Raw genomic sequence first — 22,626 nt, forward strand, 5'->3', positions numbered from 1 at the left:
CCTTTATGGCTTAGGAGGAGGAGGTCGAGGAGGCTGGAGGGCACAAAAGCAGTCGGACACAAGAGAGAGGAAAACGGAGACACATCTAAAATGATCAGATAAGTGATTTTCCAATGATATTTATCATATGGTTTTAAGAATCCAAATGCATTCTTATGTAAAAAAAAAAAAAAAAGGGAAGGGAGAGGGCCAACGTCCCTCTGATTTTTGATTTATATTTTATCATGGGATATATACCTCAAAACCCTCCAACCATTTTCTTCTTGTTCCACCAGCACTTAGCATGCAAGACCATAAAACACCTTCACTGGGTTTAGACACTTTTAAGGAAAAAATTAAGTCTTCTCAACATTGGGTTGGTGGCCCAATCTGGGTCGCCTGAGATTTAAAGAGGGTCCTCCTGAAATTCTTAATAATTGATAGATATAAATGAGATAGTTTAAAGTTAAGTAACTTCCGAGCATTTAAGGAAGCTCTCCAAACCGTGCTATGGCTCATCACTCTTACGAATGGGATAAATGCAGAGAGCAAAAGACAATATGATTGTTCGACTCAACTTAACTTTAATTCTGTCTAACCTTAAAAGGGCCAATAATCTTGCTTAACTCTGGTTCAGACACAGAATAGGAGACACTTTTGCCACCAATTTAGAAATGAATGAACTGACAAATTCAGCTCTATAGCAATAATTAGGTTATGTTATTAGGTGTGGAGTGTTAACATTATTCAGAATAAATAAAGGATAGAATAACATTTCTCCTTCATAAATAAGAGATAGCAAAGAAAAAATAAAACAAACAATTTAAATAAATAACATTTATTTATTTGGTTAAACTTATTTGGCTTTCTCACATCTCCATGTCTCCCAATTGTATGCATTCATCTTGAGAAGACATGTAGTCACGCTCCACACTTTCCGTCTGACTTGCATGTCCTTCCCTGTCCGAACTCTCCGCCTTTGTCACACCAGCCGACCGCCGCAAATGGCAGGCCTCAGACTGTCATCAGGTGAGTGGGGTTTGGTATGGCCCCGATTCAAAACCTTGCCTACCGACTGCTCTTTTCCCTGCTTATGCTAAATTGACACACGGTCAAGCCCATGTGTCAAAGGGTGGTATGGTATCTGCTGTTCAGACAGTGTGGTATACAAAGGGATTTTCTTCCTTTGCAGCCGAGTTTTGTCAGAAATGTATGATCTGTGCTAAAACAACCCAGGCAGAAAGAAACCATTGACTAGCCAGACAGCTCATCCTCAGCCATCCATGCCTTTTCATCACCTGCAGATGGATTTTGTTGAGCTAACACCATGTGAGGGAAAGAAGCACCGTTTGGTCATCATAGACATGTTCTCTAAATGGATTGAGGCCTCCCCAACCAAACAGCAGACAGCCACGGCAGTAGCCAAAGCACTGCTAACAGACATCATTCCTAGATGGGGCATTCCATACAAAATTTCTTCTGATAACGGCACACATTTTGTCAGCCAGGTGATAACAGAGTTAGGGCTGAGATTAGACATGGATCTTAGAAAACACTGCAGCTATCACCCTGAGTCCGCTGGGGCCGTAGAAAGAGCTAACGGTACTCTGAAAAACAGGTTAAACAAGTGCATGGAGGACTGAACTGGATCAAAGCTTTACCGCTTGTCCTCCTTCAGATGAGACAACAGGTCAATCCGAAATCTAAACTTTCACCCTTTGAAATCCTTTTTGGGCGGCCACCCAATGTGGGTCTATCTCCCTCTGTTTCGTCCTGGGCTGAGACAGCTCTCCAGATGACAGTTTGATAAAATACTGTGCACAACTCTCCACGATTCTTACTCTCAACAGGTCCAGAGTACGAGCGGCCCTCCCACTGACTACCACCGAGAACCTCCATGACATTCTTCCAGGTGACTTTGTGATCATGCACAACGCGAGACGGCTGTGAAGGTCGCAGAGCGAGCCACGTGGATTCACGCATCACACTGCAGGAAGGTGCCAACACCAGCCGAACCTGCCCTCGAGACGACTGGCCTAGCGGAGGCACAGCCGACATCACAACCGATCGAGGAACCGCTGTAAAGAGGCACACATCCAGGAGCAGTGCCTTGACGAGCCCTTTGTTTGCCTTGAAGGTTGCAAACGAAAGGAAAAAACCTCGGGGAGTCACAGAGCTGACTCTGGTTACGAGGCATATGGTCTTTTGAAACATCTGAAATCCTGCTTTGAGGACATCGTGGGAGAAAATACCAATCACAAGCCTTTCCCGCTGTGAGAAGTTACAAACACTTCCGTCTGTGACCCAGAAGCAAACTGAAATCATGCCAGCAGTCCGCCGTGTTTGCCATTTCTTACCACTTGTACTATGGCCTACAGTAGGCAAGGTGATTCTGTCTACAATTTCAGTGCTCGTGTGGCTCCTAACCACCGGGGGTACCACAGAAGGAACTAAACTTGAACCAATGAATGCAAGTACAATATCTAACCTGAGTATTTTTCCTGACAGGGGTTCCACTACGAACAGGGGTAAGAGGTGGTTAAACGACATTTCTACGCACGACACGCTGTCCACAATCAACATCACCCATCCGTTCCTTACAAACACGTGGTATAGATATGCATATTACCAAGCTAAGAGTAGAGACTTATCTGATTGTTATGTTTGTTCTTACATGCCTGTGTCTTCAACACATCCGCGCCTAACCGCCGTGCCAATGGCCGACTCATTTTGTTATCTGTCTTATTCTAACTTCGGTAGGGGAGATCCCAAACGTTGCTCTAGACAAACAGTTAAGAAGCTTGCGACTTTGCAGGATGATACTTCATCGGCTATCTATGTTGACTACACGCGTTCCACCATTTTCCCTTTTTGTTTTGTCCGGAATGGCATCCGTAATCTAGGTCATATTCCCCGTCACAACTGTAACCGTACTCTAGGCTTCGAATGTACTACCCCACACAATCCACACACATGTGAACACATTCGGACACCCGGTGCCAATGGGACATACAACTTAGCGGAGGGTTTTTGGCTGTGCGGATATAAATTATACACACACCTTCCTCCACACTGGGATGGTGTGTGCGCTCCTGCTCATGTAACTGATCACACTTACGTAGTCTCAACTATTCCTCTCGCAACACGCACAAAGCGCGAATCTCACACACCTCTGGGGTTTAATCCACACGACGCAATCTGGGGCACGGACGTTCCCCCCGAGCACAAACTGTGGACGACGGGCCAGAAAATAACATATTCTTTATTCCCTTGGGCTGGAGTGGGCAAAACACTGCTGCGCGTCGAGACCTTAGACTACAGGTTTAAGTCCTTTGTTAACGCATCTTTCTTGGCCCTTACCGGCTTCTCAGGGGAGATCACTAATATACGCCTAATGGTCTTGCAAAATAGAATGGTCCTCGACCTTCAAACCGCGGCCAAAGGAGGCGTTTGTGCAATGGTAGGTGCTTCCTGTTGTAGCTTTATCCCAGATAACACTGCCGACGGTCAAATCATAGCAGAGGCCGTCAAAAACATTTCCAGACTCCGCGACGCCATGAACAAAGATCGGAAGGGGGGGCCAGATTGGTTTTCTACTCCGCTTGCGGGCTGGCGCCCTCTCTTAGTCAAAATCCCGATTGTACTAGTGGTTGTTCCTTTACTCCTCTGTTGCGGTGTCCCAATTTTGCGTCACATCATAAAAAAGCCTAATCCAAAATGCCTTTTCAGGCCACCACGTTCACATGTCTGTTCCACAGCCAGGGGTGCTACATGAAATGTTTATGATGAATATTTTTGATGACTCTGATGATGATACTGCTAAATGATCATACCCACATCCACCACACACACACACACACACACACACACACACACACACATCTAACTTTCACCCCGACATCGAAGGTGTCCCCCCCGGTCTCTTCTTTGTTGTCGGTGGAAGGGGGGAGGTGGGACAGTGGGGTATAAATGTGTGTGAAAGGAACTTTTGGGTCCTTCTTCTTCGCGTCTCTCCCTTGGCCAAGGGAGACCACTGCTTTGTCTATCCCGCTTTGTACCTTTTTATTTAGTTTAGATTAAATCATTTTTTATTACTTCATCATCTCTCCTGTCTGGTCTTCATCATTTATCACCACAGAGTGTGTTTTCAAGTCAAAGACGAGGTAACCGTAAATTTCACCGTAACAGTGAAAAAAAACAAAAAAAAAAAAACAAAACACATTTATCATGCACATGTCTCATAAAATTAAACAAGGGAAATTGCACACGCTTTAAATAAATGATCTTTTTATGAATGTAGAAAGTGAGAAACTTCCTTTACTTCTTTTATCAATTAATTAATCTAAATCTAATTTTAAATCAAATTTAATTTGCGGAATACCATACGAGATACTTGTTAAGCTTATTTTCTACAATGCTTGTCCAGCTTGAAAGAACATGGATAGAGAACAAGTAAGACGTGAGATCAACTCAGCTTTTAAAAGTTTATTCAGTTTTGTTGTAGGTTTTGTAGCAGGTTGAAAACCTTAAAGAAAAGGATGAAAAAGAGAGAAAGGAAGAATGAGTTCTAATCAAATGTTTTTAAAAGAATGAACCACCTGAGCTTTTCCTATTTTAAATATTTTATTTATTAAATTAATTAATTTTCTGCTATTTAATGTTTAATGTTTTTAAATCAACCTACAATGTTTAAATATTTCTATTTGTAATAATAAACTTATTTATTAATTTTAGTATTTATGTAAACTTATTTATCTGAAACTCTTAACCAATATTTATTATTCTTAACATGTCTGTGATTTTATTCTTCATTGTTTTAACCTAAATTACACTATGAAATCACTATATATATATTATATCAATTGGATCAAACATTACCTTAATGTATTTTGACTAAGATGTCACTAAACAAACAAACTGGTAAAGCCAAACACTTTGGCTGTAGAGTTAACTTACATTTGGGTCAAAATACATATAAACATGGAATCAGCCTGTGTACTTTAACATGACCTATATTCTAACTTAAATACGTGCTTTTAGGAGCTTAAAATAAACCATAATAATTCAATAAATCTGAAAACACTCACTAACAACATCTCTGAGCTCCTCCACTACATTATCTGAGAGTCCAAACACACAGGTGTGATAGATTTTCAGTCAAAGTAGTAGAAGGAGGAGCTTAGACCTAATACTTATGTTGGGGCTCCATCTAGTGTCTAATTGTAGAACTACACCTACACCTGACAGGTGAACGCAACGGAAATTCACAGAATTGGGATTAAACACCGTCACTGTGAGGGAAAGAACATTTTTTATGCAGAAATGTCCTTCCAACTCTCTTCGTAATCGTTTCAAACACCACCTAAACACCGTCTAACCTGGTAAAAAACTACACAAATCATCACTGACTCCTACATCAGAGACACCAGTGTCTGTTTAACTTTAACATGTCTGTGAAGCTCTGTCTGTTTCTCATAGCGCTGCTGTGCTCCGTGAAAACATGACTCAGCTTTAATCAGCTTCACTTGATCAGAGCTACAGAACATCTGGATAAAGTTGTTCTGTTGTAGACCATCAATACCAGAGATTGTAGAGTCTGAAACATCACAGATTATTGATAACTTCTGATACTGTAAAATATTCTAGCCTCTAGTGGTGAAAAAACACTTCTTACACGTGATGTTTGCACATTTAGCTTTGTTTAATCATTATGTTCTGGAATGATGTCATCAGGATCATTTAAATGAGGTTAATTTAAATTAAGTTGATCAAAACTTAATCAATAAACCTGATTAGATTCAGTAAATCATTGATCCCTGAGGGTAAATATAGTGACATTAATGCTGTTCTCATACATCTTTATATGACATGAATAATTAAAAAGGAGCAGTCAGAATAATCCATGTCAGTACAACTAATACATACCTTTTAATTGTATTTTACTCATTATTTTAAATTACATTTTTATTTTTGACATACATTTTTGTTCAATTATAGTTTCCTTTTTTATTAGTTTTTATTTTGTTTTCTCACCGTACAACTTATATCTTCTTTTTAATTGTATCTTTATTTTTCATTCATTCATTTGAGCAGCATATTACAAACTTATTTTACATAACAAAATTAAAATAATTGTGCTCAAAAGGAATTACGGTTTTTTTTTTATTTATTAGTATTTTGTTTCCTTACAGGAGTTAAAAACAAATGTTTTCTGAAATAATTCATTAATATTTCTAAAAAAACGGAATTTTTAAAAATTTGATGTGGAAAACAGAATTTGAAAAAAAAAAAATGCTTTTAAATGTATGAAATCTTTTTAAAAATTGTAAATCAAATCAAAATATCTGTCAGAAAAATCGCAATTAGGTTTTTTGTGAAAATGGTGCAGCCCTAATTAAAACACAAAATGCATTGAAGCTGTGATTACACCGTTTAATTCTATCAGAGTAATGATGTTTATAACGTGGACCAAGTACAGTTGTGATGTATTAAAGGTCTGTGTTAATGGAGGGCTACATGTAACTACAGTGTCTAAGTGACACACACACATAAAACACACTTACTGCTCCATCAACTCTGTAGTGCTCACATGTATTAAATACAGACGCTCCACGAGTCCACAGACAAGTTGGTCTGTTTCTAGACAAGCGTGCACTGACTGCGTCGTTTACTCACGTCTTTATAACATCATGTTTGGTCAGATTTTTAGTGCATCACTAATTAATAATGTAATTATTACCAATAAATTATTCAAAGGTCACTCTATTAACCTGAAAACCATAAACTACCTTTATCAGGTCTGTCTCTACTTACATTAAATTCTAGGATAGATCTGAATAATGATAATAATCATCTTACTAGCACAAGCTAAAAATCTTTTCATAAATGATCTTTTTATGAATATAGAAAATGAGATGTTTCCTTTACTTGTTTTATAAATTAATTAATATAAATCAAATGTTTAATTGTATTTAATTTGCAGAATACCATACGATATACTGGGTTCAAAACATCAACACGATCATTTTTAAATGAAAAAAAGTTATATTTTTAGTTGATTATTATCATATTTTAGTGTTTTTCTATATATATATTTGGTGTAGTAGAGGTGTGTGTAGATGTGACCTAATAAAGACTGTCAGTAATTTTCATGCTACGAGAGTAATTTTTTTAAAAAAAAGTTCTTGCTGATTAATGACAGTATTTAAGGTTATTTAATCAATAAAAACCATCAGAAAATCAGAGTGTTTTATTATTAATATCTTTGCTGTAGTGGATAGAGAGAGATATAATACAGACTGTTGGTTGTTTTCAGCCTATTACAGTAACTGTTAAAGAAGTCATTTTTAAGTTATTCTATTTTTTATGATCATTTACAAATAAAAATGATTTAAAAACCATTAAACAGTATTTTATTACCATCTCATCTGTAGTAGTTAGAGAGGGACTTAATACTGATGATCTGCTGTTTTCATGTAGGAGAATGATATTTGAATAAGTTAATGATAAAAAATAATGATTATGTCAACAACAATTCTTCAAAAAACAGAAAAATATGTTTTGTTAATATATTTGGTGTAGTAGATGGAGACCTACTACAGACTGTCAGTTGTTTAGAGCAGTAATTCTCAACTGGTGGGTCAGGGTTTCCTCCAGTGCTGTATAGACCTGGGGGCTTTTCTTGCACCCCCCTCCCCTCACTTGTGTATTTATTTTAAATGTGTTTTCTTCATGGTTCAATCATTTTTTTCATACTGTGGATGGAGCTGAACATTGTTTTTTCATGAGGAGTGGTTCATCTACCTTCCATATATCTGTGCTCAGAGCTGTATGCACGTTACGGACGTGATTAGCAGAGATATATCATCAAGAACTTTCCCACTGGTAAGAATAGTGTTGTCAAAAAACTAAATAAAGTGTCAATACCAAAAACTTAGTATCGGATACTATACTTTCTCGTAAAGGTATCGATACTAACAGCACCATGTCCATCTCTTAATATATCTATGGTTCATCTCTAGTTTTTTCCCCCTCACCTGTTTCAATTGACAACTTCATTCGCTGCTGCAGACATAAACAGACACACGTGAAGCCCCTCCCCTCAGCTGCAGCTGAACACCAATAGGGAACTATAAATCACGGAATCGACCAATGAAAACGGTTAAACGCGGAAATGGACAGAATCAACATGAAACGCTGTCACCGTGAGGCAAGGAATGTTTTTTTATGGGGAAATGTTCTGGGGAGCACTGATAATGTGTGTAGTAGACCATCAATACCAGGGATTGTAGAGTCTGAAACATCGTAGATTAATGATAACTTCTGATACTGTCAAATATTCTGACCCCTAGTGGTGAAATAACTGATGCATCCTTGCCTCCATTTGTTTTTGTGTAATCATTATGGTCTAGAATGATGTCATCAGGACCATTTAAATTAAGTTTTGATAAACTTAATTTAAATTAACCTAAACAATAAACCAGATCAGATTCAGTAAACCATTGATCCCTGAGGAGAAATATGATGACTGTGACATTAATGTTGTTCTCATACATTTTTATATGACATAAATAATTAAAAATGAGCAGTCAGAATAATCACTGTCACTACAATTTATATCTACCTTTTAATTGTATCTTACTTTATTTTTGACATACGTTTTTGTTTAATTTTGTTTTTTTATTCATTAGTATTTATTTTGTATTATATATCTTTTTTTCCGGAAAAAAATAAATAAAATACTGGAGCTCGGTTGGGCGGGTGGGACGGCTCGTAGTGGATGCCAGAAAAATTCCCTTATTTTCAAATCCAAAACTTGACAGGTATGAACAGAGTCGCTTAATGATGACGTAATGCCATGTGTGTCATAAATGAACGAGATGACGAGTTTCTCTATGGGAACCGAGTTGAGCTGGTGATCACGTCTGTTGTACCGTGCCAGAAAAGGGACAGGGAGGGGGGATTCCTGCTGTGAGCTTGGAACAGCCTGAGCTGGCAGTATGAGTACACCCATAATGGTGTCTTTCACTGGTTCTACATTCACTGGTTTTGTTCCACTCATTTCTCACCTTTTCTGAGGAGTCCATGTTTGCTGTCACGGCTGAGTGGTTCCACAATACTCCATTCACCTGTAACATCAGCATGGAATCAGCTCCACCTGAAGGATGGAAGAGACAGAATGAACATGAAGGATCTAGAAATATTCATCCATCCTTTGCAGTGTCATCACTTTGAAATTGACTAAAACTATCAGTTTGTTCAGAGATCACATGATATGGAGGAAAATGAAGGTCTTCAGTGGAAACTGTTTAACTTTACCGATTCTGCAACGTTGAGGAAAAAAAGAAAAAGAAAAAAACTGACCTATTAATTAGAAAAGCTGGAGCGGAATATGGAATGAACTGATTAGATCAGAGTGTTTATATCACACATTTTAGATGTAGGCCTATATAATGTGATAATAGTTTTTTGCTAATATTGGACTAGTATCAGATATCTATATCAGAATGGAACATCCCTACTTTAAACTATTGTAGATGAAAGGTCACATGTCATGTAGGTAATGTAGGGCATTAATCTACTGCCACATGACAAGTTAAGATCTAAACCCAACCATATAACACTGATGGAAAAGGTTCATCATTCATTTATTGGTCGCGATGGGGCGGGGCTAACACCGGAGCTACAGTCTATTTCCAACCAGGAAATAGTGGCAGGGACGTATGTTTATTTCAAAATAAAGGTGTATCTTAAAGATGACGATGTTCATCCATGTCTTCATTGTGCATCAATGTAAATGGATCTTTAATTAATTAATTGATGTGGATCAATGTATTGTTACACCACTATGTGGAAGCTGTTAAAAAAAGTTTCAGGCCAAACTGACACCGTGTCAGGGAGAAATTCACTCCACACACACACTAGGCATGGGCGGTAATACGGTAATACTGTGGTGTGATAAAAATAGCAACGATATCAGTATCATTAGGGCTGGGTATCGATTCGAATAACAAGTGCCCAATTCGATTTGATTCACGATTCTCGATTCACTTTTGATTGATTTAAGGATATCAAGCAGTACCAATTTTACTTGGATATGGAAAACACTCATTAAAACTAATGATGTAAATAGTAGAAACTACAGCTTTATCTTGGTGCATTAGTAAAAATTTGAATATTTACATTAATAATTGAATCTCATTAGGGATGTAACGATTATTCGTAAGACAGTTAAAAATCGATTCATAGGTATCATGATTCACATCGATACTGTGAAAATTTAAATTTGCTATCCAGAAGAGTTGACGGCGGGCGTAATCAGCTAATACTTTCTATCTGGCCGCCTTCTACTTTTAAACATGTTCATAAATGATTCCTTACCCCTTTAGCACCAAAAAATATCAATCAATCAATCAATCAATCTTTATTTGTATAGCGCCAAATCATAACCAATGGTATCTCAAGGCACTTTACAGTAGAGCAGTCTTAAGGACGGACTCTTCATTTTATGGATACACACATATGCATATATACGTATATACACATACATATGTATCCCACACCCAACATGAATTCATCATGGCGGCAAGGAAAACCTTCTGTTAAGCAGCAGGAACCTTGTGTGGATCCCATTCCTATGATGAACAGCCATCCACGTTATGCTGTGTTGGGTGTGTGCAGAGAAAAGGGTGGAGACAGAGCCGCTGAGTCTCTGTAACTCCACACTGAGGATCCCACGGACCTGCAAGACAAAAGCCAGAAGGAGTACAGGAGCAAACACACAAGGGAAGAAGCAGACATAGAGGGAGTGTTTGAAAGAGGAATGGGACCCTCTCCGGTCCCTCTCTAACCTAAATGACCTCTCTCTTAACGCCCTCTCCAACCTCTCTCCAACCGAGCATGCCAGACCCCCCCCCCCCCCCCGGCAGTCTATGCCTATTGCATCTTAATTATGAGCTATGAGCTGGTTCCTAACTAAAAGCTTTATCAAAGAGGAATGTTTTGAGCCTAACCTTAAAGGTAGAGAGGGTGTCTGCCCCCCGAACCGTGGTTGGTAGATGGTTCCAGAGAAGTGGGGCCTGATAACTGCTGAAAGCTCTTCCTCCTATACTACTTTTAGAGATGAATGGAACAACGAGTAGTCCAGCATTTTGAGAGCGTAGTGTTCTGGGGGGATTGTATATCTGTAATATTACGTGAATATCTGTAAAAGTCACGTTTTTCTATGAGCTCTGTCTGCTAGCATAGCAACTCTTCTTCAGTGCAAGATATCAGCATCACAACCAACCACTGTGAACATGACCTGAACAGAGGGGTGGGCGATATGGGAAAAATATCATATCATGATTTTTTTCTTTGAAAATCACAATCACAATTTTATCACAGTTTTTTTCATTCAAATAATTTAGACCATTTTAAAGTGATTTATTAATAAAACAAACTTACTTAAAATCATCGCCCTAAATGGAAAAGAAGGAATAAAAGATCATTTAAATTGTATGTAAGCAACTTATCAAACTGGTTCCAAGTACGATTAACATCAAACAAAAAGGATGACATGTTATTTTAGTCACACAGTCTTTTTACTTTAACTAAAGTGGTGTAGCATTAGCAACACTTGTTACATAACCAGGTAGCAGATCAATCTAGTGATTTCTATTAGTTATTGAGGTAACACACTCATTAACAAAATCCTATTTTAAGCAGTGTTTGAACGCCTCATTTCACACAGTTGAGACAATCATATCCTTTATAAGATAAAACATCATTCTCTCTATTTTTCCTTAAAATAGCAATAGGTGATATAAACCATTTATTTTTATTAATAGTTTTACAAGAAAAACAATAATGGCCGAAAGTCGATGGAGAAAAATGCCACAAAGACCCTTTTATTAATTCTGTAGCATTGCTTCTTTCAGGGCAGCTCTGAGTGGCTGAAAGTCCTTTTTAAAATAAATCACATTCAGGACACTGTCTCTTTAAGAAAGTGTAAACAGCCCATTGAGCTGCAGCAGCAGCTCTGTTACTGTGGAGCAACAGAGAGTTAGTTAGAGAAGAGAAATACATGCAGTGTTTCCTCAAACGTGTCTCAGTGCTTCAACACTCAGAACTGATGGAGTGTGTCTGTGCACTGGGGAGGGGGAGGCGGGGGGCGGGGGCGTACTTATGCCCTGTTTAAGTGCTTAATAATTCTGTAATGTCTGTAATGCTGACATGCTGACTAGTAAATGATGTGATTTAGCAGATAAAAAAAACCTTTGGATGTTCTGTGTATGGACCACAGACATATGACACAGACAAGGCACCGCAAGGGTTCAAATGTGAACTACAGACGGTTCTAAGATCTCTGTGATTTGGGAGATCATCATCATGTTCTAATCCTTAATAATCTAATATTGTCAGATCACACACCAAAACTGAAATGACTTAAATCAATTCAAAGCACAGGACAGGCTGTGTAAATAAAGTGTAACAGACACATTGTAAACTCAACACATTCTCATTCCTTTGAGTCTCACAAAGGTTTTGTTCTAATGTTCCAGTGGCTGCACAACAAATCTAACTATATAATAAGAGACACAACCATAAACATAAATAAATAATTGTAAATAAAAACAAACATCCAGAAATTAAAATAATTCTGAATTGTCTTAAAGTGTAATAAGTCAGTTCTTTGGTAAATGTAAGAAAATACTTTTAAATTCCTGTGAACAGTAAAGTTTAAGAAAACTTCATTTTTCATTTTTTTTTTTTTTCATTGCTCATTCTCATCATTTGCTGCTGGAGCACAGGGAACAACTATAGTTTCCCATGGTCGTGAAGGCATCATGTTTATATGCAGCTTTCTCTGCCAATGTGAGTTTTGTTTACATGTATTCTGAGTGTTGATTGGCTGGAAGGCTGGGGAATGGGCGGGGCATAAGCGAAGAAAGAGTCACAGTGTCTTACATTCCGTTCCCACAGGGAAGTGTGAGTGAATGACGGTGTTAGACGTTCTTTGTGTGTTTGATTGTTTATCTTTAGCATCGACTATTGTCTCCAGGTTACTATGACCTCCATTAAAGCCTTTAAAACTGTGATAACAATCACATCTTTACAAAACCTTTTGGGCAGAGCTGTGGTGTGGTCCCTCCCCATGCCCTCCTACTAATCTACAGGCAGCAAGACATATTAAAAGGTTAGATTCTATGGAATCACACGAATGCCAAAATTAAAAAGGAAATGCATGTGGAAATATAAAGAGAATCGATAATGAAAAAATATACAAATGAAGTCATTCTTTTTCCATTTCATTTTGGCTTTGTCTTTTCCTTTTGCGTTTTTTACTTCATGACTCAAGCTGTCGATAAAAGCAAAGTCAAATCAATGATTTATCAGCATGTTTTACCAATGACGGTCATTGATAAAACATGATGCAGAAGTTTCCAATAGGGATGCACCCAAATGAAATTTTTTGGCCGAAACTGAAACACCAAAAGAAATTATGCAAATTATTAGTCCCCCATTGCATTTCTGGCTCTGAATGTGCACTAAGTAGGAATGTGCGTTATTTTATCGTTTATGATTTATCGTGAGAAACATTCTCACCGGAAAGAATTTGTCATACCTCGATATAAACAATAAATTCAGAAAATAGCGAGGGCCACGGGCCATTTGTCCCTCAATTTAGCCAAGAATGCCCCAAAAAAAACATGTTCCACGGACCAAAACTGCGACTGTTTGTTGTCAACAACTTATTCTCTGGAGCAGAACGTTGTTTACGGAAGCTCTGACGTGCACCGCCACCGCCCACACACCGCCGTCTGTGTGTGTGTGAGGTGTTTGTCACGGCTACCAGAAGCTGCCTTGCAGTGATACATCATGGACCACTACTGGGTTAAAATCAAACAACCATCCAACAAAGTGAACCAGTCCAAGTTCCTCCATCAGATCCACTCAAAGTTCTACAAAGACAAGGACAGAGATGAACCTGTAGCAACGATTATAACCTGGAAACTCAACTAAAGCTAACTATGCTAAGCTAACCCACTGACACACAGACAGGGTTAATGCTAACCACTCCATATAAGGACTAATAGACCAAGTAAAAAAAAAAAAAAACATCTTTTACTGTCATAAAACCACAGAGCCATTGATTTGTTTATGATCAGATTAAACACTTATATGGAAGAATAAAAGCTAAACATGTCACACGTTGTGTGAAATAAATATTACCTAATGTCACTATTAATTCATCCCAACTTGTGAAACGCAATATTTTTAATTATATTTCATCAGCAGTAAAAACACTATTGAAGTTATTTGTGATTATTGTGCTTTTTTTAAATAATAATAATTATATTTCAAGTGAGGAAATAAATGAATTACATACAATAACACTAATAGTGATCCACATGCACAAATATATTTCATAAAATATCAGCTCATGAGCTGTTTGAGTCAGCAGTTATTGTAGCCTTTTTAAACGTGTCTCGTGATGTATTCACATTTATTTGTGTTTGTAAGGAACCTGTTTACACTAAGTTGTGAATTTTTTTTATTTATTTATTTTATTTATAGTTTTTATTTATTGTGATTTTTATCATTATTGCCCATCTTTAGAACTAACCACTAAAATTAAAACATTGCAATTGTATAAATTAATGTTAATGCTTTAAAGAATAAATAAATTAAAAATAAGAAAATGTTTATTTAGCAGAGACATTCCAACAATGCACAATATAAAATAAAATAGTTTAACCTGACCCCACTCATACATTAAATAATGTTGTTCAGGCCTATAACTGAGCTGTTGGAAGAGTCACATTAAATATTTTATCTAATTAAAACACAAAGTGCATTAAAGTTATTGATGAAAAATCAGCTTCTATTGGTTATATTTATTTCTTTAGATGCACACACAGTTCTGTGTACATGTCTTTAACTCACTGGTTTACTTTTAATCCAATCAACAGATAATCTTTATAACGTGGACCATTTACAGTCGTGATAAAGTTCAGACATGCACTGACAGCAGAGTTGTGGCACAAATATAACGCCATACGTGCCCTGCTTCAGATTGTTGTGTAGAGGTCCCACGGTACTACAGTGTTGATGTGACACAGAAACATAAAACACACGTACTGATCCATCAACTCTGTTTAGAAAACTCTTCAGCTCTGTGAATCCACGGACACGTTGGTCTGTTTCTAGACAAGCGCACGGTGTCCGCGCTTTTTACGTCATCACAAGATTGTTACAGCTTGTTTTACGTGTTCTTTTGTTGTAGTGAACGTGCACTGTGTGTTGATGCACTGATGCATATTCTGCTTGCTTTTAAAATGTAATCCCTCAAAATAATCCCCGTTTTTATAAAAACAACATGTAATCTGATTACAAATTTTTTAATATACTGTCACAGATTAGTTACATGTTTTTTGTTTCCTGGTTACGTAACACTGTTACTTGTAATCCGTTACTCCCTGAGCCTGCTAATACATAGCGACTACAAGCAGGAATTGTGTGATCGGCTATCAACTCCTCAGCCTGGACAGAATGACCCGCCCACATCCCTTGCTGTGGGCGGGTCTTTGATTTGACTTTGCTTTTATCAACACCTCGAGTGATGAAGTAAAAGCCAGGCCAGATGTTCAGCTGTGGTTCTCTCAGGACAGGGGTCTGCAACCTGTGGCTCTGGAGCCTAATGTGGCTCTTTGACTCTATGCAATGGCTCCTTATAGCTTTAAAAAAACTATTGAAATAAATAGTTATTTTTTACAGAGGCAATTAATGATTAATGAAAAATAAAATCATGATATAACAATTTGTTAACCTAAAATAAATCAAGTTGTGCAATGACTCAGCACCTGCAACACCTACAGACTAGGGCTGGGCAAAAAAAAACGATTTAATCGATTAATCAAATTTGTAGATAAAAACAATTTTTAATTAGCAAATTTGAGTTTCAATTATTATTTATATATATATTTTTTTTAATTAATTTTTTTCCGACCACAGTTTTTTTTTGGACTTTTTCACGTTCCGATGTGAGCCCGCCTCCTCTTTGTTTACATTTGTTTAACCATTGAGTAGGCTATATGTGTGTGTGTGCCACAGGCATGTTCAATTTTTTATTCACACTATGCTGAGATGATAAGGGCAGAGTTTATTATTTTTTTAACTGTAATGTTATAAAATATGTAGTTATATGATTTCTTTATCAGAAAATTTAAGCTACTGTGAAGTTGTTGTAGCACTTTTGCTTAAACCTGGATTAAAGTTTGAAATTGTTGAATAACAGCCTCATTTACTTTTATTTTGAGATTATTCTATGCATTTTAAGTCTTGAGGACAATCACAGAAATAAAGTTGCACTTTTGACAATAAATCTGATGTCTGCAGTCATTTTAAAGTGCATTAAAAAAATATTGAAAATCAAATCGAACCTTGAATTTTTTCTTTTTAAAAATCTGAGATTTTTTTTTCGGCAAAATGGCCGAGCTCTATGTTCATGTAAACTGAGATGTGTAAGAATTTGAAGATGCAAGATACTGTTTTATTTCTTGATGTTGATTTATTTTATTTTAAGCTGTTCTTAGGTTTCTATTTACATGATCAATAAAAAAAAAAAAAATCAAATTTAATCAAACATTATTCTATATAATTATAACTGTATACAATATAATACACTGTATTGTCTTCATAGAGAAGGTAATTATGGCTCCAGGAGGACTTTAATCCAGGTGAGATGAGGTTAAATGGTTCCTTGTAGAGTAAAGGTTACAGACCCCTGACCAGGGGAAGAGGGTTAGGAGACCCCACTATCAGAGCTGGACCCTCTGAATTTAATTCATGAGGTGAAACAATGCAGATGTTAAGTTATGCTACTGTTAACTTAATTCATGTACAGCATTTCTGCAAAATAAAAATTAAATACGTGTAACCTGTTGTTATGCTTTGCTGTTATTTCAAACATTTTTGTTACGTCTTTTAAAATGATATAAAATAAATGACCTGTTATTTCAGCCACTGCTTGAAAACTTAATATTGACACTAAAACATTCAAACAATTTGCAAATCTCATTAAACTACGATACGCTAGTTATAAGTCAACTATTCATCAGCATGTTGATGTGCTTCTTAACTTTAAAGATGATCAAATATTTCCTTAGGAATATAATGACATAAGATGGCCTCAATGCTCTGGTTATGATCTCAATAGAAAAATAAAATAACATGAGACATCAATGATTTCAACACCAGTCATTGAGAAATGATCCACTCACAAAGACAGATGAACAAATAACAATTGTCCTTCACTCACTCACTCATCATATCACACTCACCTTAGAAACACTGACATCACTCACTCACACTGATCATGTGTATAGATTCAGCTGATCATAGATTGATGGTGATGATTGTATGTGGTACCTTCTTTTCTAAAGCATGCATGGATCATTATACAACTGATAATTGTTCATTTACTGATCTGTAGAACTGGTGATTTTAGGAAGGAGATGAAATCATTACTGTTACATTATAGTTGTCGTCTGACTGTTGATATGAATTCTTATACTGGACCAGGGAGATAAATGTACTGTCACATGATCAGTGAGTCAGGTTTTAAATGAAGGATTTATATTTAGGCAACATAAGACAAGGTTATTTATATCACATTTCAGCAACAAGACACACAAAAGACATCAGTAGCATCATATTAAGTGTATTTTACTTCATTTACCACTGTGTGATATTAGGATTGTGTTTTTATGAAAGTGAAGGATTAAAAAATGACCAAAGCATTATTGTGTATGATTGGCTAATATAGCATGTTGTGCAGCCAGTACAGTTGTTAAAATATGTGGAGACCAGCTACACTGACCTGTTGTTGTGCAGTGCTGCCATCCATGTCATTTACACTTCTGTTGATTCTCCTGTGGAAACATAGACATTATATGTTATAATGGAAACAGAAAACAGTCAATATAAAATACCCTCATTTCTGGTCTATAACCTGCTACTTCCCATCCACACAACAAATACTGTATATCTCTTAAAAAGACACAGAAAGATGTTCTGTTTTTTAAAAAACTGTAAATTATTGATAAAAAGTGATTTCATCATAATGAGAGCCAATATGATGGATAAATATTACTTTGGACTCCTGTCCAGGAACTTATAGTTTCCCTCACCGTCCACTGTACATCTCACAACACTGATAGTTCTAAACGTCAGATATCCTCCTAATACACATGTGACTTACTTCCTGAAAATAAACTGCAGGACCATGAGTTTAATGTAGCTGAGATGTCATGGTGTTTTTTCATAACTTCATATAGATAGAAACTGGTTTCAGTAAAAGAACACATGTTGCAGAGATGGAAACAAATGAAACCAGTCAGGACCTGATGGAAGAGATTGAGAAAAATGTAGCTGAACAGTCACAAGATAAAGAAGAGGTCCCTCCTCAATGACAACCATTAAAGGTTCACCAAGGAAACAATGTAAGTCTATTATATTTAATATATCTTTACAAATGTACACCTGAATCATTTACACAATAAACCCTATGAATGTCTGAAAACATAAAATCATGTTGTTTACCAATAAATGTGCACAGGGGCACCAACAGGGACTCTGGAGTTTACCAAACTCAAAGAACAAGCCAAGAAGGATCAACAGACAATTAAAAATCTTGAAGACCACATTGTAGACCTGGAGGAGACCAACAGGGAGCTGAAAAAGGACAAGGACTTCCTTATGTCCTAATTAAAGGCACCTGCATCTTCTAAAATACCAGGTACTTTTTCATGCAGTACTAAATGTTCATAGATGGACTAGATGTTCAGAAAAGTAAATAAGGAGGGAGCAGGATAGCTGTGCTTTGGTATCTGGTGATATAGTATAGGAGCTTAGGATGTGTGATCTGACCATATTAGATCATTAAGGATTAAAACATGACGATCTCCCAAATCACGGAGATTGTAGAACCGTCTGTAGTTCACATTTTAACCCTTGCGGTGCCGTCTGTGGTCAATACACAGCACATCCAAAGGGTTTTCTCTGCCAAATCACACCATTTGCTAGTCAATAGTGGTGCAACGGATCATCATTGATCCATGATCGGCACGGATCGCTCTCCACGGTTCGGCACGCGCGTGGTCCGCGGATTGGTTGACGGAAGAAATTATTATCATATTTTTTTTTAAATCATTACTAGTAATGCCTCGATGAAGCCTGTTCCATTTGCGACGTCCGTGTGTGTGTGTGTGCATGACAGAGCGACCGTACCCACGCATGTGTGGTTCACGCTCCTGGCCGTGTATCTGTGTGTGATTGTGTGAGAGTTGAAGAGAGAGAGACACACAGAGGGAGGCAGAGAAAGTAACAGTTCTGTGTGCGTAATAAGTCTGTATGAATGTCGTCATGTCTCCATCCATGTCTTTTAAAGCTCTTATTAAATAAATATTAGCTCTAGTCCAGATGGCCATCCTTGACTATTGTAGGAAATTTAAATTAGAAACTCAGATCTGCTTTTTTTGATGATGTGGACATAGACTAGTTTTTAATTCACTCTCCATGTTTAAAAAAGAAGGTGTCATAACTTGTTTTTTTCTCTATACACTTATGTGTATAGTAATTACCTGTAATTACCATACATTTATGTGTATGGTAATTACATGTAATTACCTGTTTAAAGGATGATGTATCATGCCTTATATTACACTTTATATGATTAAAAATGTTATTTAAGCATTGGATTGACACCTCAAGTTAAATGTTGTTTGTATTTAATGAGCAGAGAAATGTTGCACTAAGTGTTCTACTAAATAAATGGAGAGTAAAGTTATTCGTCTGGTCTTTTTCTTTTTTTTCTGCTGATCAGAAAAATGATCCGATCCGTGAATCAAAACCGTGATACGATCAGAACCGTTCATTTTTTGATCCGTTGCACCACTACTAGTCAGCATGTCAGCATTACAGACACCAAAGAATTATTAAGTGCTTAAACAGGTCAGAAATACGCTCCGTAATATCCCCCAGGCCTAATGTAACCAAAGCAGTAACGTTTTATCTTATAAAGGATATGATTGTATAAACTGTGTGAAATGAGGCGTTTAAACACTGTTTAAAGTAGGATTTTATTATTTTGAGTGTGTTACTCAATAACAAACAAATCACTAGACTGATATGATGCCTTGTTATGTAGCAAGTGATGCTAATGCTACACCACTTTAGTTAAACAAAGTAAAAAGACTGAGACTAAAATAACTTGTCACCCTTTTTGTTTGATGTTAATTGTACTTGGAACCAGTTTGATAAATAACTTGCATACATTTTTTAAAATTATTAGAAAATGACTGTGTCTTAAATGATCTTTTATTCATTTTTTCTTATTTAGGGCGACAGTTTTAAGTAGGTGAATTTATTTGTTTTATTAGTAAATAACTTTAAAATACTCTTAATGATTTGAATTAAAAAAATCCTGATCGTGATTTTACAAATAAAAAATCGTGATATGATGTTTTTCCCCATATCGCCCACCCCTAATAAGAGCTAATAAATGTGTTTCACCATGCAGGAAAATGTAATCAGAACAAGGTAATATTAACGTATAATAATCTTACAATCAATAAATCTTGGGTTTTTTCCCCTTCGTGTTGATTTGTCCATATCTGTTCAAATATTTTTTTAAAAACATGAACATTATAAATTCAGTTAATCACATGAAAGTACATTATCTTACTAAGGGTTATATTAAAAGATAAGTCTTTAACCAAAGCAATGTACAGGATGAGCTTTTAGGGTCCTGCCTATGTTACGAGTCCCGGTCGGTGACCACGTAAAAAAGAAAATGTCTGCAAAACACTGGAAAGTACATGTAGAGTGTAAGAGTAGGAACCACACAGCACTCTTGTCTTTTACCAGATTGTGTATATTAATTCTCTTTGAAGCTCATTTACAATACATTTCAATATCCAGTACAAACAATGACAAATTAAGTCAAAATAGAATGCAATTCTATATTCATTCATCTTTTGTTATCCAAAACCATATGTAATTACTGCTTATTACATTTCCAGATGACTGATTGTAATACCAGAAATTTACACATACTGCAGCTTTAATGTGCTATAGGTTTCTATGTAAATAGCGCAAAACTCAGTTACTCTCCTGTGCCTCTAGCTATGGCTGGACAGAAAATCGATTTAATCGATTCAACGAATTTGTAGATAAGAACAATTTTTATTTAGCAAATTTTAGTTAAAAAAATTATTTATTTATTTGTTTACCCTTTGAGTAGGCTGTGTGTGTGTGCCACAGGCATGTTTAATTTTTTTGTCGGGGAGTAGATTGGAACAGCACCGCTCAATCCACCACTTTGTATCCCTGTCTTTATATTATATTTGTATTTTTTGGCACTTAAAATATTTGTACATTATGTAAATTATATTAAGAATTGGAAAAACTGTAATGAAAACTTTTGACCACAAACTTAATGAGTTAAAAACAAGTTTAACTCCTTTAGAAAATGTGAAAGCAGCTTTAAATATATACTTTTGTGAATGAAAAATGTAGTTTTACAAAAATAAAACTTTTCTTCATAACAAAATTAATCTGAAAACCAGAATCCAGACCAAAAATGTAATCCTGTAATGAAATCTGTACCATATTTGTGTGCTTATGTTACGGGCCCCGGCTGGCACGGTGTCCACGTTAACAAAGAGAATTTCTGTAAAGTACATGTAGAGTATAAGAGTAGGAACCACGCTGCACAATCGTCTTTTCCCAGATTGCGTATATTAATTCTCTCTTTGAAGCTCATTTACAATAATACAGTTCAGTGCTTTCAATATCCAGTACAAACAATGATGAATTAAATCAAAATAAATTGCAATTCCATGTTCACTCATCTTTTGTTATCCAAAACCATATGTAACAACTGCTTATTACATTTCCAGATGACTTATTGTAACAACAGAAATTGACACATACTGCAGCTTTAATGTGCTATAGGTTTCTATGTAAATAGTGCAAAATTCAGTTACCCTTCGGTGCCTCTAGCTACATATATTAAAGGTATTGTAGACAATGTTTAGCTTCCGGGTGGATCATCAAGACTATTGGTCCTCCTAATTGTCAATCATATTTACGAAAGGCCGTCGTACGTGCTCGTGCCCGGTGCGCACCGGGTCCTTTGAAAATAGATTTTCACTTACCGGTGGCGAGTCTGACATAGTGGGAAAAGTGCAAATCTTCTTTTGTAAGGTAAGCTTGTCTGACCGATGTCCACACCAACTTGTAAACAGATCTGTGCACGAGGAAAACGAGGCACGTGCGCGCTCTCCCGCACACGTAGGCGTGTTGCGCATGCGCGTTTTTTTTTTTTCCAAAATGTGGAGAGGGCGTTCCTTTTTTTAAACATCGTTCACAATACCTTTAACTATAGCGGGAATGACACTAAATATCGCGAGACTACCGTGGCGAGGCGGCTCGGCTCTACCGCTGTTAAAGTCTATAAAACTGACATCACAAGTTGCACAACTTATCAAAACAAAGTGACTTATAAAGTAATGCAAAGCCTAAAGCTTTCATTAACAGTTGTTTTAAACCAAGCACTAACCTGTAAAGTACATGTAGAGTGTTAGAGTAGGAACCACGATG

At 36.6% G+C, this 22,626-nt stretch overlaps 1 long non-coding RNA gene across 1 annotated transcript; it reads right to left on the reverse strand.

The window, feature by feature from the left end:
* Positions 1-8,855: 8,855 nt before the first annotated feature.
* On the reverse strand, positions 8,856-22,626 carry LOC114480426 (uncharacterized). Its single transcript, XR_003676106.1, has 3 exons — positions 22,586-22,626; positions 17,843-17,894; positions 8,856-9,136 (listed from the first exon to the last, which is right to left on the reverse strand). It is a non-coding gene; the product is annotated as an uncharacterized LOC114480426 (long non-coding RNA).

Source organism: Gouania willdenowi, chromosome 18, assembly GCF_900634775.1.
Source record: "Gouania willdenowi chromosome 18, fGouWil2.1, whole genome shotgun sequence".
NCBI lineage: Eukaryota > Metazoa > Chordata > Actinopteri > Blenniiformes > Gobiesocidae > Gouania > Gouania willdenowi.